Source organism: Haliotis rufescens, unplaced genomic scaffold (genome assembly GCF_023055435.1).
Source record: "Haliotis rufescens isolate VD_foot unplaced genomic scaffold, xgHalRufe1.0.p SCAF_169, whole genome shotgun sequence".
Lineage (NCBI taxonomy): Eukaryota > Metazoa > Mollusca > Gastropoda > Lepetellida > Haliotidae > Haliotis > Haliotis rufescens.
In genome coordinates, this window is record NW_025963856.1 from 95,687 (window position 1) to 113,675 (window position 17,989).

A 17,989-nucleotide genomic window follows, 5' to 3' on the forward strand; every position below is an offset into this window, starting at 1 on the left:
CCAGCTTTATGACGGCGGTCTGTAAATAATCGAGTCTGGACCAGACAATCCAATGATTTATATCATGAGCATTGATCCAGGCAATTGGGATCAATGACATGCATCAACCAAGTCAGCGAGCCTGACCACCTGATCCTGTTGGTCGCCTCTTACAACAAGCATAGTCGCCTCTTACAACAAGCATAGTCGCCTCAAATTGACTATTGGTGTTAGCATGTCAAGTTGAGATCAAATAAGGTTTGGACTACCTGTGGGATGTGATTCGGACCAAGACCATTCATCCTTGGTGGGATCCCACCCAAGTTTCCCACTGGGGTCCAAACCAGATTTCCCACTGGGAATCCCACAGATATTTCCTCTAGAGGTATGACGAGCATAGTCACCTTCTTACGGCAAGCATGGGTTGCTGAAGGCCTATACCACTCCAGATCTTCACGGGTCACATTTATATATAAACAATGGTATATAATATGGCAAATTTTCATGGACAGAACATGTATCACATTCACAACTGAGCCAAATACTAACTAAATGTAATACTTGGATGCTACACTATTCTACGCTACGGGACCAGACTGGAAGGAAGTTAATCGCAGACATCAGTGCCAAGACGCTGGTGTGGTAGTTGAGGAAGCAGGACTTGGAGGGATTCACATAGAGAAGGACATTGCACTGCCAGCAACTGATTGATGATTTGGCCCACTTAAATGAATTGTCAGCCAACCTTGTGTATCTTTTCAGAAACCACCCACCTGGTCACTCCTGTTCCAACGATGTCACTGATCTTGTAAATATATCCTAATGGGACCTGTCTCAATCAATAGTATTGCACCTATCTTCAAGTAAATATATCATAATGGGACCTGTCTCAATCAATAGCATTGCGCCTATCTTCAGGTAAATATATCATAATGGGACCTGTCTCAATCAATAGCATTGCGCCTATCTTCAGGTAAATATATCATAATGGGACCTGTCTCAATCAATAGCATTGCGCCTATCTTCAGGTAAATATATCATAATGGGACCTGTCTCAATCAATAGCATTGCGCCTATCTTCAGGTAAATATATCATAATGGGACCTGTCTCAATCAATAGCATTGCGCCTATCTTCAAGTAAATATATCATAATGGGACCTGTCTCAATCAATAGCATTGCGCCTATCTTCAGGTAAATATATCATAATGGGACCTGTCTCAATCAATAGCATTGCGCCTATCTTCAAGTAAATATATCATAATGGGACCTGTCTCAATCAATAGCATTGCGCCTATCTTCAGGTAAATATATCATAATGGGACCTGTCTCAATCAATAGCATTGCGCCTATCTTCAGGTAAATATATCATAATGGGAACATGTTCATGCACAAATTCCTTGTGGTAACGCCCACATATGTAGTCTTTGTTCCATATAGAAAAATCCGGAGGAAAATATTCCGTGAAGCATTCAAAACCATTGTCATCGCCTTTAGAGTCGCCAAAGGTTTGCGAAATTCGCATTCGCCCTTTGGATTGAGTTCAAGCATATCAAAACCACCACCAATAAAATCATTGTCTGACATCTCATCGCTATCTGAATCATGACTCGCAGCCATTACACATACATGTTCAAAGTCAAATCGTAACACAAAGTTTACTTTCAGAAAAATCAGCGATCTAAAGACACCTTCTAGATAAACATCCCATTATACATAAAATCTTGTTTCTGGTAGTCAGATGACTTGTTATCGTGAGTATTGGATGACTAATTATTTGTTGTTTACTTGTATACACGCTGACTGGTAGACTGGCCTATGGTGTCATCTTGGCTGGTCAACTGGCCTACAGTGTTGAAAGAGTTAACACACCCTGTAATCTAAATCTACTCATGCTATGATGTATCTGGTCACTAAACAACAGAACCGCCTCCGTGGTCTAGTGGCTAGAGCAGGGTTTGATATGTAGCCGTGTCATACCAAGGCTATTAAAGAATGGTACTTGTTGTTACCCTGCCTGGCGCTAGGCAATAAGGGGCTAAAACAAGGACTGGTCCTCTTGGAGTGAGTGTACTGTGTTTGAGTTCCGTGTTCATGTTAAAGCGCGAAATGGTATCTCAGTGGGATACCACAATTGATTGGCATAAGTTCAGACTAGTACAAGTAGCCACACACACATCCATGCACATTGTCATATCAGAGCAATAATTTTGAACATGATGTTAACCCCCCTTTCACCTCACATCACTAAATAACAGTCTATTTGACCACTTGATCCATGTCCAGAGAATGACTTTGACCAAAAACAGTACAAACCACCCTTAAGACAACCTGTAATCTATATCTACCCATGCTATGATGTGTCTGATCACAGAAGAGAGTCTATTTGACCACTTGACCCATGTCCAGAGACACAAAAAAGCTTCGTTTCACATGGCATCTTTCTCAGACATTAGGTATGGCAGCAAGTCCGATGTCATAAATAATGAGCGTCCATAGTTTGTGATCACTGCCGTTAGCATATCTCCTCAAGGTACTTGTAATAAAAATTAGAATGTACCTTTGTTATCAAATTAGATTTCAAATGATTTATGCATAGCTGACAAGTAGTGGTATTTCTTCCTGAGCTATGTTGCAACCATATGTAGTCATGAAACCACCACATTGATTGATTGATTGATTGATTGATTGATTGATTGATTGATTGATTGATTGATTGATTGATTGATTGATTGATTGATTGATTGATTGATTGATTGATTGATTGATTGATTACACTCTAGTCGTTGTTGCCATGGCAAGCAAACTAGGGAGTCTTCTTCGACGCCTGCAGAAGAGTCGCTTTGTGCATAGGCTCACAGGGTGCCTCCATATATGTACACAGGACCTTAGCCAGATTCCACTTGGAAAATGTGCGCGTTGTTTTAATATTGTCCATTTGAAATTACATCATGAAGCCATTTTGGACTGGATAGGTACCGATTGAGAGCCCGTCATGTTTGAAGACTGATGCGAAAACTGATGGGTATCCCTCAATCGTATCATGTCTGAAGTTATTCTCCTGGCGATGGATGTAGCAAAAAATCTGCTACCATGGGATAATAGTTACTGCAATGTGTTCCCAACCACTTCCTCGAAGCCATTGTCCGAACTTGAGCCATCGGATGGCGGAGGAGGAAAGTCTCCCAAACCGTGCCACTTGGAGAAAACGGAAGCCTACACTTTCGCCATGCCAGTTTCCAAGTGTGTATGTGTAGATTGTGGAGGCTTCCATGTCTGATCGAGGTTGACGAAGGAGATTGCGACCTAGTGGAGCCGGAGAGGTGCTGTCATGAGAAGTAGAAACAGTCTGGGAACAAAGAGCTTTGGAAACACAATCCGTGTTGTCCACATTTCTCAGGACTCGGGCGTCGGTCCACCAGAGGCCCAGGGGAAAACTGTAAGCGAGCAACCCGCCCAACTCACTGACAGGGCGTCCATGTGGAGAGTTATGGATGCGGACATGGTACTGGACTGACATAGATGGGGAGCTGGTGGTTGAGACACATGGCAAACAAGTCAAGATGGGCAGTGTCCAAACTTGTCATTATCCACTTGAAAACTTGGGGATGAAGAGACTACTCCGTCGACACACTCTTGTTCTTCCGGGATAAACAGTCGACCCAAAGGTTTAATGTCTGGGGAATGGGGCTTGCTTCCAATGTAAAGCTGATCCAGGCTGTTCCCAACTAAGACATCCGACTTTGACAATCTGTGATCCAACAAATAAAAAAATAATGGTCAGGGTCAAGACAATAATTTCAAATATCCTCCTTAGGACAACACACCAAAGGGAGCTTACTCTTCCACCAATGTTGCAAATTACCTCCCCCTTGTCTACAGATGAGATGCTGTTGTTTGTTTGTCGCAGTCGCAGATACATGTATTCCAATTATTTGAGCAAACCCCTCAGCTCAAACATTGCAAACCTGTGAAGACTTTGAGGTAGCATACTTTGTACTCACAGACATATCAACCAGTTGTCTGGAACAACGCCACTCATAAACCTGGGAGAAAGTGGTGGATGTCAGGAGACTTGCTGGTACTGGACCCTTGGGAGAATCTGTCATCTGTGTGGATTGTCATCTGTGTGGATTGTCATCTGAGTGGATTGTCCTCTGTGTGGATTGTCATCAGAGTGGATTGTCCTCTGTGTGGATTGTCATCTGAGTGGATTGTCATCTGTGTGGATTGTCATCAGAGTGGATTGTCATCTGTGTGGATAGTCATCAGAGTGGATTGTCATCTGTGTGGATTGTCATCTGTGTGGATTGTCATCTGTGTGGATTGTCATCTGAGTGGATTGTCCTCTCTGTGGATTGTCATCTGTGTGGATTGTCATCAGAGTGGATTGTCCTCTGTGTGGATTGTCATCTGAGTGGATTGTCCTCTGAGTGGATTGTCCTCTGTGTGGATTGTCATCTGTGTGGATTGTCATCTGTGTGGATTGTCATCTGTGTGGATTGTCCTCTGTGTGGATTGTCATCTGTGTGGGTTGTCATCTGAGTGGATTGTCATCTGAGTGGATTGTCCTCTGTGTGGATTGTCATCTGTGTGGATTGTCATCAGAGTGGATTGTCCTCTGTGTGGATTGTCATCTGTGTGGGTTGTCATCTGAGTGGATTGTCATCTGAGTGGATTGTCATCTGTGTGGATTGTCATCTGTGTGGATTGTCATCAGAGTGGATTGTCATCTGTGTGGATTGTCCTCTGTGTGGATTGTCATCTGTGTGGATTGCCATCTGAGTGGATTGTCATCTGTGTGGATTTGTCATCTGTGTGGATTGTCATCTGAGTGGATTGTCCTCTGTGTGGATTGTCATCTGTTTGGATTGTCATCTGAGTGGATTGTCATCAGAGTGGATTGTCATCTGTGTGGATTGTCATCTGTGTGGATTGTCATCTGTGTGGATTGTCATCTGAGTGGATTGTCATCTGTGTGGATTGTCATCAGAGTGGATTGTCCTCTGTGTGGATTGTCATCTGAGTGGATTGTCATCTGTGTGGATTGTCATCAGAGTGGATTGTCATCTGTGTGGATAGTCATCAGAGTGGATTGTCCTCTGTGTGGATTGTCATCTGTGTGGATTGTCATCTGTGTGGATTGTCATCTGTGTGGATTGTCATCTGAGTGGATTGTCCTCTGTGTGGATTGTCATCTGTGTGGATTGTCATCAGAGTGGATTGTCCTCTGTGTGGATTGTCATCTGAGTGGATTGTCCTCTGAGTGGATTGTCCTCTGTGTGGATTGTCATCTGTGTGGATTGTCATCTGTGTGGATTGTCATCTGTGTGGGTTGTCATCTGAGTGGATTGTCATCTGAGTGGATTGTCCTCTGTGTGGATTGTCATCTGTGTGGATTGTCATCAGAGTGGATTGTCCTCTGTGTGGATTGTCATCTGTGTGGGTTGTCATCTGAGTGGATTGTCATCTGAGTGGATTGTCCTCTGAGTGGATTGTCCTCTGTGTGGATTGTCATCTGTGTGGATTGTCATCTGTGTGGATTGTCCTCTGTGTGGATTGTCCTCTGTGTGGATTGTCATCTGTGTGGATTGTCATCAGAGTGGATTGTCATCAGTGTGGATAGTCATCAGAGTGGATTGTCATCTGTGTGGATTGTCATCTGTGTGGATTGTCATCTGTGTGGATTGTCATCTGAGTGGATTGTCCTCCGTGTGGATTTGTCATCTGTGTGGATTGTCATCAGAGTGGATTGTCATCTGTGTGGATTGTCCTCTGTGTGGATTGTCATCTGTGTGGATTGCCATCTGAGTGGATTGTCATCTGTGTGGATTTGTCATCTGTGTGGATTGTCATCTGAGTGGATTGTCCTCTGTGTGGATTGTCCTCTGTGTGGATTGTCATCTGAGCGGATTGTCATCAGAGTGGATTGTCATCTGTGTGGATTGTCATCTGTGTGGATTGTCATCTGTGTGGATCGTCATCTGTGTGGATTGTCATCTGAGTGGATTGTCATCTGTGTGGATTGTCATCTGTGTGGATTGTCATCAGAGTGGATTGTCATCAGAGTGGATTGTCATCTGAGTGGATTGTCATCTGAGTGGATTGTCCTCTGTGTGGATTGTCATCTGTGTGGATTTGTCATCTGAGTGGATTGTCCTCTGTGTGGATTTGTCATCAGAGTGGATTGTCATCTGTGTGGATTGTCATCTGAGTGGATTGTCCTCTGTGTGGATTGTCATCTGTGTGGATTGTCATCTGTGTGGATTGTCATCTGAGTGGATTGTCATCTGTGTGGATTGTCCTCTGTGTGGATTGTCATCTGTGTGGATTGTCCTCTGTGTGGATTGTCATCTGTGTGGATTTGTCATCTGAGTGGACTGCCTCTGTGTGGATTTGTCATCAGAGTGGACTGTCATCTGTGTGGATTGTCATCTGTGTGGATTGTCATCTGTGTGGATTGTCCTCTGTGTGGATTGTCATCTGTGTGGATTTGTCATCTGAGTGGATTGTCCTCTGTGTGGATTTGTCATCAGAGTGGATTGTCATCTGTGTGGATTGTCATCTGAGTGGATTGTCCTCTGTGTGGATTGTCATCTGTGTGGATTGTCATCTGTGTGGATTGTCATCTGAGTGGATTGTCATCTGTGTGGATTGTCATCTGAGTAGATTGTCATCTGTGTGGATTGTCATCTGAGTGGATTGTCCTCTGTGTGGATTGTCATCAGAGTGGATTGTCATCTGTGTGGATTGTCATCTGAGTGGATTGTCATCTGTGTGGATTGTCATCAGAGTGGATTGTCATCAGAGTGGATTGTCATCTGTGTGGATTGTCATCTGAGTGAATTGTCATCTGTGTGGATTGTCATCAGTGTGGATTTGTCATCTGAGTGGATTGTCCTCTGTGTGGATTTGTCATCTGAGTGGATTGTCCTCTGTGTGGATTGTCCTCTGTGTGGATTGTCATCTGAGTGGATTGTCATCTGAGTGGATTGTCATCAGAGTGGATTGTCATCTGTGTGGATTGTCCTCTGTGTGGATTGTCATCTGAGTGGATTGTCATCTGAGTGGATTGTCATCTGTGTGGATTGTCCTCTGTGTGGATTGTCATCTGTGTGGATTGTCATCTGTGTGGATAGTCATCTGAGTGGAATGTCATCTGTGTGGATTGTCATCAGAGTGGATTGTCCTCTGTGTGGATTTGTCATCTGTGTGGATTGTCATCTGAGTGGATTGTCCTTTGTGTGGATTGTCATCTGTGTGGATTGTCATCTGAGTGGATTGTCATCTGAGTGGATTGTCATCTGAGTGGATTGTCATCTGTGTGGATTGTCCTCTGTGTGGATTGTCATCTGAGTGGATTGTCATCTGAGTGGATTGTCATCTGTGTGGATTGTCATCTGAGTGGATTGTCCTCTGTGTGGATTATCATCTGTGTGGATTGTCATCTGAGTGGATTGTCATCTGAGTGGATTGTCATCAGAGTGGATTGTCATCTGTGTGGATTGTCCTCTGTGTGGATTGTCATCTGTGTGGATTGTCATCAGAGTGGATTGTCATCAGAGTGGATTGTCATCTGTGTGGATTGTCATCTGAGTGGATTGTCATCTGTGTGGATTGTCATCTGTGTGGATTTGTCATCTGAGTGGATTGTCCTCTGTGTGGATTTGTCATCTGAGTGGATTGTCCTCTGTGTGGATTGTCCTCTGTGTGGATTGTCATCTGAGTGGATTGTCATCTGTGTGGATTGTCATCTGTGTGGATTTGTCATCTGAGTGGATTGTCCTCTGTGTGGATTTGTCATCTGAGTGGATTGTCCTCTGTGTGGATTGTCCTCTGTGTGGATTGTCATCTGAGTGGATTGTCATCTGAGTGGATTGTCATCAGAGTGGATTGTCATCTGTGTGGATTGTCCTCTGTGTGGATTGTCATCTGAGTGGATTGTCATCAGAGTGGATTGTCATCTGTGTGGATTGTCATCTGAGTGGATTGTCCTCTGTGTGGATTGTCATCTGTGTGGATTGTCATCTGAGTGGATTGTCATCTGAGTGGATTGTCATCTGAGTGGATTGTCATCTGAGTGGATTGTCATCAGAGTGGATTGTCATCTGTGTGGATTGTCCTCTGTGTGGATTGTCATCTGAGTGGATTGTCATCTGAGTGGATTGTCATCTGTGTGGATTGTCATCTGAGTGGATTGTCCTCTGTGTGGATTATCATCTGTGTGGATTGTCATCTGAGTGGATTGTCATCTGAGTGGATTGTCATCAGAGTGGATTGTCATCTGTGTGGATTGTCATCTGTGTGGATTGTCATCTGAGTGGATTGTCCTTTGTGTGGATTGTCATCTGTGTGGATTGTCATCTGTGTGGATTGTCATCTGAGTGGATTGTCATCTGTGTGGATTGTCATCTGTGTGGATTGTCATCTGTGTGGATTGTCATCTGAGTGGATTGTCATCTGTGTGGATTGTCATCTGTGTGGATTGTCATCAGAGTGGATTGTCCTCTGTGTGGATTTGTCATCTGTGTGGATTGTCATCTGAGTGGATTGTCATCTGAGTGGATTGTCATCTGTGTGGATTGTCATCTGTGTGGATTTGTCATCTGAGTGGATTGTCCTCTGTGTGGATTTGTCATCTGAGTGGATTGTCCTCTGTGTGGATTGTCCTCTGTGTGGATTGTCATCTGAGTGGATTGTCCTCTGTGTGGATTGTCATCTGTGTGGATAGTCATCTGTGTGGATTGTCATCTGTGTGGATTGTCATCTGTGTGGATTGTCAACTGTGTGGATTGTCATCTGTGTGGATAGTCATCTGAGTGGATTGTCATCTGTGTGGATTGTCATCAGAGTGGATTGTCATCAGAGTGGATAGTCATCTGTGTGGATTGTCCTCTGTGTGGATTGTCATCTGTGTGGATTTGTCATCTGGGCTACATTATGTTGTCATTTAACTGTTATCCCATGTCCTTCCCAAAGGATGAAACAAACCAAGTTTCAATGGTTCACGGGGGTCGGGTAGCCTAGTGGTTAAAGCGTTCGCTCGTCTGGGTTCGATTCCCGACATGGGTACAATGTGTGAAGCCCATTTCTGGTGTCCTCCGCCGTGATATTGCTGGAATATTGCTAAAAGCGGCGTAAAACCATACTCACTCACTCACTTCAATGGTTCACAGGCCATCAAATGTATTTTCAAGCTAGGACCTCAGGCTCACGATGGTATGAGCACAAATCAAGTAGATTACAACAATCAGCCAGGGAATATAACTTTCATTACCTGATTCACAGAGCTCATTCACAAACCACCAATACCTGGCACTGTACACAGCCTATTACACCACTTGACTCATGTCCAGACAATGCTGTTAACCTGAAGCTACATTGAACACCCTGTTAGACACCCTGTAATCTAAATCTACCCATGCCAAGGTGTATCTGGTCAGTATACATAGTCTATTTGACCCCTTGACCCATCTCAAGAGGAGGAGTTTAACCAGAAACAACACAAAACACCCCGAAGACACCCTGTAATCTAAATCTACCCATGCTATGATGTATCTGGTCAACATACATTGTCTACTTGACCCCTTGACCCATCTCAAGAGGAGGAGTTTAACCAGAAACAACACAAAACACCCCGAAGACATGATGTAATCTAAATCTACCCATGCTTAGAGGTATCTGGTCAACATACATTGTCTACTTGACCCACCTAAAGAGGTGGATCTTAACCAGAAACAACACAAAACACCCTGAAGCCACCCTGTAATCTAAATCTGCCCACGCTATGATGTATCTGGTCAGTATACATAGTCTACTTGACCCCCCTCAAGAGGTGAAACTTAACCAGAAACAACACAAAACACCCGGAAGACACCCTGTAATCTCAATCTACCCATTCTATGATGTATCTGGTCAGGACACATAGTCTACTTGACCCCTTGACCCATCTCAAGAGGAGGACTTTAACCAGAAACAACACAAAACACCCTGAAGACACCCTGTAATCAAAAGCTACCCATGTTAAGAGGTATCTGGTCATTATACACAGCCTATTATACCACTTGACTCATGTCCAGACAATGCTGTTAACCTGAAGCTATATCGAACACCCTGAAGACACCCTGTGATATAAATCCACCCATGCTATGATGTATCTGGTCAGTATACATTGTCTATTTGACCACTTGACCAATCACAAGAGGAGGACTTTAACCAGAAACAACACAAAACACCCTGAAGACACCCTGTAATCTAAATCTACCCATGCTATGATGTATCAGGTCAGCATACATTGTCTACTTGACCCCTTGACCCATCTCAAGAGGAGGACTTTAACCAGAAACAACACAAAACACCCTGAAGACACCCTGTAATCTAAAGCTACCCATGCTATGATGTATCTGGTCAGCATACATAGTCTACTTGACCCCTTGACCCATCTCAAGAGGAGGACTTTAACCAGAAACAACACAAAACACCCTGAAGACACCCTGTAATCTAAATCTGCCCATGCTATGATGTATCTGGTCAGCATACATAGTCTACTTGACCACTAGACCCATCTCAAGAGGAGGACTTTAACCAGAAACAACACAAAACACCCTGAAGACACCCTGTAATCTAAATCTGCCCATGCTATGATGTAACTCAGTTTTGATGAATACTTCAGGAGTTTTTGAAAAAACTTGTCCCCATTTGACCAAAATACAAAAAAATACTAGCCACACTCAACAATACTCCAATTGTCTGTAAATAATCGCATCTGGACCACACAATCCAGTGATTGATATTATGAACAACGACCCACGCTGTGTGGGTACGACAGGCTACACTAAGCATTATGCCAATAGTCTGGAAATAATCACATCTGGACAACACAGTCCAGTGATTGATATTACGAGTAACGACCCATGCTGTGTGGGTAAGACAGGCTACACTAGGCAATATTTCAATTGTCTGTAAATAATCACATCTGGACCAGACAATCTAGTGACTGATATTACGAGTAAAAATCCACGCTGTGTGGGTATACGACAAGCCACACTAGGCAATAATCCAATAGTCTGTAAATGATCACATCTGGACCAGACAATCTAGTGATTGATATTACGAGTAACGACCCACGCTGTGTTTGTATACGACAAGCCACACGAAGTATTATTCCAATAGTCTGTAAATAATCACATCTGGACCAGACAATCTAGTGATTGATATTAAGAGTAACGACCGAGGCTGTGTGGTAGGACAGGCTATCAACCTGGCCACTAAGTTGATCTACTCTTGTTGATGGGATCAGTTGTAACCCGAATCCCTCAGGGTGTCAGGATATAATACAGCATGACCGACGTTATGTGGTACGACAGGCTATCAACCTGGCCACTGAGTTGATCTACTCTTGTTGATGGGATCAGTTGTAACCCGAATCCCTCAGGGTGTCAGGATATAATACAGCATGACCGACGCTATGTGGTACGACAGGCTATCAACCTGGCCACTGAGTTGATCTACTCTTGTTGATGGGATCAGTTGTAACCCAAATCCCCTCAGGGTGTCAGGATACAATACAGCAAGTCCTGACTGCACAAACTTACACCATGCTTGATGACTAGATTTAGACACAAAGATAACACAATCTATTTTTAGTGACATAAGAATCACAAATTTGTCTATAAAGAAACGTAAATATTTAATACATTTGATGGTGTGTGTTCTTGTAGACATATACCGAAAGTTATCTTTTTATAGCTATTTCAGGTTTGTATACATGGTAGAGGTATTGTTGCCACACTATTCCACTACTACAGCTATAATTATGACGGCGTCTGTGAATAATCAAGTGTGGATCACACAATCCAGTGGTCGACACCATGAGCATCAATACAGATCGAGATTCCAGGACATGCAATCAACCAAGTCACTGAGCCTGACCAGACGGGTTACCGGTAGTTACAACACTGATATAAATCAAAATGTACCTATTCATATCGTTTACACACACAATATCAAAAGACAAACACATTTGTAATTTGGACAGTTTCACGATTTTTTCAAATTAATTGTGTTACACAGGTTATCAATGGCGGCATGATCAAGGGATTTTAGAACTGAAGACTGATATTGACACTGTCAGCCACTGTGGACAATGCCGGATATTTTTACATGCCGCGTGCAGGCATGGCAAGGGGGCAGACTGTGTGAAACTGAAGTGTTGTTTGATATATGACGGCGGTCTGTAAATAATCGAGTCTGCACAAGACTATCCAGTGATTGACATCATGAGCATCCATTTACGCAATTGTGATACCAAAACATTCATCAACCAAGTCAGTGAGCCTGACCACCCGATCCGTCTCTTACGACAAGCTGGTCGCCTCTTACAGCATGCATGGGTTGCTGAAGACTTACTCTCTACCCACATCTTCATGGGTCAAAACTGAAGTGACACTGGTGCATGACAATTACATGTCAAATAGACATGACATTCATCTGCCCATACCCAGGCTCATCATGGCCGCTAAGAATGCAGATATTTTCTGGGGAATATTATACGAAGGCCAAAAAAATAACAGTCATGGTTCTCAGGCACCGCCTGCATCATCATAAAGTCTGCTGCAAATATTTTGTAATTTTGACTCTGTCGGTATTTCAAAGGGGTGGATGGCAAACCTGACAGCATGAATGTGTACTTCTCTAGAAACAAATGTAGCATAAAAATCTGATCCGTTTCCAGGTTTCCAGAGGCAAGGCTGGACCCCAGGGCAAATCCGATTGGCATAAATGTATCATTCTCTTCATAACAAACAAATGTATACAATGTATCTGTTAATCATAGGGTGGAGATAATATCAGTTTTCATGTTATGGTCAAGGTTCTAACTCCTTTGGGACTGCCGGACAGATGAACAGAAGGGCCAGTCCTGGTCACATATGTGCATTCCTGTCATTATACTCAGCAATTGTACATATGGTTATACGGTGGGGATCTTAACCGTGTCCAAGTTATAAACTCTTTTTGGCCCTGCCCCTCAGGCCCTAGGGGGGTCAGCTCCCTCCATTTGTACAACTGTGAATTCCCATCACCTGAGAATGCTTCCAACCAAATATGGTTGATGTCTATCTCTTAGTTGCAGAGAAAAAGTTGTTATATATATTGCCAAATTACCCTTTTCGACCCAGCCCCTCAGTCCCTTGGAGGGGGTCAGCCCCACTATTTGTACAATTTTGAATCCCTACCATCTAGGGATGCGTCCAGTCAAATTTCGTTAATTTCAAATCAGTGGTTCAGAAGAAGACTGCTGACGTACAGATGACGGATGAGCGGCGAACGAACGACGGACAGACGAAGTACGACAAACGGACGACGGATCCCAAGGAAAGGCATAAGCTCATCTTGGTCCTTTGGACCTGGTGAGCTAAAAACAGTCTATTGAACCACTTAACCCATGTCTATAGAATGACTTTAACCAGAAACAGTACAAACCACTCTTAAGACACCCTGTAATCTAAATCTACCCATGCTATGATGTATCTGCTCTAGGGCCAGTTGGGTAGCCTAGTGGTTAAAGCTTTGGCTCGCCCCCCTGAAGACCCGAGGTCGATTCCCGACATGGGTACAATGTGTGAAGCCCGTTTCTGATGTCCTCGACTGTGATATTTCTGTAAAATTGCTAAAAGCGGCGTAAATCCATACTCACTCACTCAGAACAGAGCCTATTTATACACTTCATTCATTCATTCATTCATTCATGAGGTGAGGTGAGGTGGGGTGAGGTGTGTGTTACTCTTGCCAGTTTTATGGTGTTAACTCACTGAGATACCATGCTGCCATTTAACATGAACACATACTCTATATGGCCACTCAGACCATAAGGCCTCAGACCATAAGGCCTCAGACCACAATTACTTTCCTTCTTTGTCATCTACAGTGACATGACAGCCCACCATGATTAATATCAGTCGTAGACTGTTCTCCTGTTTCAGGCTGACCAACCTGCCACTTGCCACTTAAACCTCAGAATTATCAGCCAAATTCCACCATCCAGCAAACACCAATGTTAGTCCAGTCAACCAATTCTGTATTTTCTTTGCCTATTTTTAAATACATACATGCATGTTTTTATCAAATGATTGAATTAAAAGTCCACATTTTTCAACAAAAATGAAAATTGAAACTTTTAAACGTTAATTCCCAAGAAATACCCATCTTTAGCCCACCTAAAACTGATTAGTTGCCCAGGTAGCCAGGTACAGCCAATCAAGTGCAGCGAGCCACCAGGTGTGACCACCTCTGTCAACCAAGTGAACATGGTGAAAGACGTTAACCACGACCTACAAAATGATCGTCCAGACTTTGAGGGTTTGGCAGATCCGCTCAACTGATCTCAGTTTATTGGCTATTAGTGATAGACCACTTGGACTATCACGAAGGTACGATGTATTTACAGCAATCAAAACAAACAAAGCTTGTCAGTGTAGATAATCTTCATTGTGTTACAATTGCAGACAGAAACCGCTCAGTCCTAACTGCAGATCATGTCCGGTCAAAATTTAAGAATGTCCGAACAATTTCTTTAAAATGTTCTGACACAAAAATATAAATGTCCAGTAAGCAACATTTTAACCGGACATTTGAGATTCCCAATCCGACATGCCCGGCGCATATGACCATTTCCAGACCCCTGGTGTAGATAGCTCAACTGCAATTTGGACTGCTTGCACAAGAAATGTTTATGTCTTGAGAGTTTCTAATAAAACAATCATGATGAAAGTCAGTGGCAAGAGAATCAAGTCACAGTTCAGCAAGGGCCACACTGCCTGGAACAATGGTCTCACCTTTCAATCTGAAGAGTCAGAAAGTGCCTCTCCACCCCAGATATCAAGGACTGTCACTAGGATGAGTGCTGAAGACTTCTCAATGGTCACCAAGTCCAGGTTGGATGGCACTGGGCTGTCGACGCCTGACTGTGACTGCATCTCTACATCTGTGTGGCTGTTGGGTCAAACTGCGACCAGCAAGTAAGACCTGAAACAAGAGTCAAACAAAGCTGATTTGGAGGGATTGCGACAATGAAAAGATGGCCGAGGCATGGAACACAGCTCTGTGACTGTATCATTCAACATCCACTGACAATGTCAGTCAGGTCATTGTATTCAACAGTGCGGACTGGTCAATTAAGTCATTGTTCTCAACAGTGTGGACCGTTCAGTCAGGTCATTGTATTCAACAGTGTGGACCGTTCAGTCAGGTCAATGTATCCAACAGTGTGGACCGTTCAGTTAGGTCATTGTATCCAACAGTGTGGACCCTTCAGTCAGGTCAATGTATCCAACAGTGTGGACCGTTCAGTTAGGTCATTGTATCCAACAGTGTGGACCCTTCAGTCAGGCCAATGTATCCAACAGTGTGGACAATTCAGTCAGGTCAATGTATCCAACAGTGTGGACCGTTCAGTCAGGTCATTGTATCCAACAGTGTGGACCGTTCAGTCAGGTCATTGTATCCAAAGGTGTGGACCGTTCAGTCAGTTCATTGTATCCAACAGTGTGGACCCTTCAGTCAGGTCAATGTATCCAACAGTGTGGACCGTTCAGTCAGGTCATTGTATCCAAAAGTGCAGACTGGTCAGTTATGTCATTGTTCTCAACAGTGTGGACCATTCAGTCAGGTCAATGTATCCAATGGTGTGGACCATTCAGTCAGGTCATTGTATCCAATGGTGTGGACCGTTCAGTCAGGTCAATGTATCCAACAGTGTGGACAATTCAGTCAGATCAATGTATCCAATAGTGTGGACAATTCAGTCAGGTCAATGTATCCAATAGTGTGGACCGTTCAATCAGGTCATTGTTCTCAACAGTGTGGACCAGTCAGTCAGGTCATTGTATCCAACAGTGTAGACCTGTAGTCAGATCAATGTATCCAACACAGTGGATCAGGTTGTTAGATCATACATTGTAACCGTTCACAATATCAATCACTGGATTGTCTGGTCCACACTATTTACAGGTCATGGTCATAGAGTTGGAATATTGCTGAGTGCGGTGCTGGACCATGAACAAAACTTGTGAGAGGACAATGTAATATTCAAAGGAACTTTCTAGAACAGTGATTAAAGACCGATGTGAAGCAGCACCACAGTTTCTGAGAAGTAAACATGGTTCCAAATTAAGCATAAAAATCAAGGGGTCCACGTCATAGCCTTATAAAAAAGGAAAAGTGTTTTGTTCATAAAAAATAAGGTACTTCTTAACATTTCCTATAAAAAATAAGTCCCATTGCATAATTACACATCATAGAAACATTTCTTGGTGTGTGGTTTCTGAGAAAATATATCTTAAAGATTTTGGAAGTACTTAATTATAAGGCATTTTTTACAATTTTTTATGTCTTGAGTATGTGTTCATTCTACAAGCAGGAACAGCTCTCGATCACAATGTGTTTTTACATATCATATCAGGTTTACTGCTTGCTGTGCCCAGTTGATTTTAAAAAGAAGATTTTTCAAGATGATAGATATCACTGAGGCAAAGCAGAAACCAAAAAAACCAATATGGTTTCTGGGCAAAGTTACCATGGTTACTGTCAAAACCTATTATTTCCAAACTAGTCAATGCCCACTTCAATATATTCAAATTATCTGAACAAATAATACACGCGTAGTTGCTAACAATGGCATGCTCGCCTTTTGAACAAACTTTATTCTGGCAATATTAGACCGATCATCCGAGTTTCATCTTTGTTGAGTGTTTTTTTCTGAGAAATAGTCAAAACAATCCAAATTCACAGTGGATACACTTACGGTGCAGCTATAGATTACAGAATGCAGTTCATTCACAAATAGCGGTCATAATACATCAACAAACATAGCTCCATTATTTCCTGAGAGGAGAGAGGATTGACATCAATAAGCATGGTGCCTATTGGTGCAGTCGAACGCAATTCTTGCTAGATCCGTCTCTACAACTTAATATATACATGTAAAATTTATTTTAAAAGTAGTAATAGTAAAGATACTACCTTATGTATCCACGGGCTGATAAGGTATCCGATGACATTTCACATTTTGCTCATAAAACAGCAAACATCATCAAGATCATTTCTAAAAATCACTTCCTGGCCGCCATGTTTTGGTTCAAGAAAGTTCAAGGTCGTGTTGGATGGCACTTCTGCGCTGGCCGCTGGACACATGCGAAAGCTTGGCCCCGTCTATAAGTTTCGGCCGCAACAATAGCGTGGAACTAGTTTTCCTTCTGGTTCAGAAAAAAACTCCATTACTTTGCATGCTACCCGCGGTATGGATACCATATTGAACGTGTAGGGAACAATACATCGATGTGAGGAGCTTATTAAAACTGGTACCAAGAACTCGTTGTGCCACACACAGAAGGAAACCAGTCCGGTTGAAATTGCCCACAGCAAATCTTGATCTAAATCTTTCTTTCACAGACGGCCTGAAGATGCTTGACGTCAGAGCTACAAAACATGACGGCATTACCTTTGTCCTCACATCTTATATACTTGGCAGTGACTCAGCTAACAGTGGCATCAAGTCAAATCTCAATTTGGCCTGAAAATAAGTAAACTTTAAAGAAATATTTTTAATCAAAAGGCCCCTGTCAGACAGACTCTCTTTGCCGGATTTGCACTTATATGCAATAATTACAATACGTTTCTAGGAAGAATGGATTTATGTTACCACAAATTTTACCTTTATAGTCTGATAGAAAAGCTACGCTTCTGCAATATGTAGAGAAATTATACATATGACATAACGTGACTTGTGATGGCGAGTGTGGACAGAAATTGAACAGAGAATAGAAGCAAAGTGAAAAAATATTGACCCTTTACAGAAAAAGGGACATTTTGTTCTTCACAACAGCCTTTAATTTTTATGGGGGGGGGGGGGGGGGGGGGGGGGATCTCATAAGGATTAAAGCCTAACAATAATTTTGGTTTACTATAAATCTATTGAACCACTAAACTTTATGGGTTTTTTTCAGTATAGCATA

The 17,989-nt window shown here is 42.8% G+C and overlaps 1 long non-coding RNA gene across 1 annotated transcript; it reads right to left on the reverse strand.

Moving 5' to 3' along the window:
- Positions 1 to 3,391: 3,391 nt before the first annotated feature.
- Positions 3,392 to 17,271, reverse strand: LOC124122744. Its single transcript, XR_007221682.1, has 3 exons — positions 16,998 to 17,271; positions 14,813 to 15,002; positions 3,392 to 3,729 (listed from the first exon to the last, which is right to left on the reverse strand). It is a non-coding gene; the product is annotated as an uncharacterized LOC124122744 (long non-coding RNA).
- Positions 17,272 to 17,989: the final 718 nt, after the last annotated feature.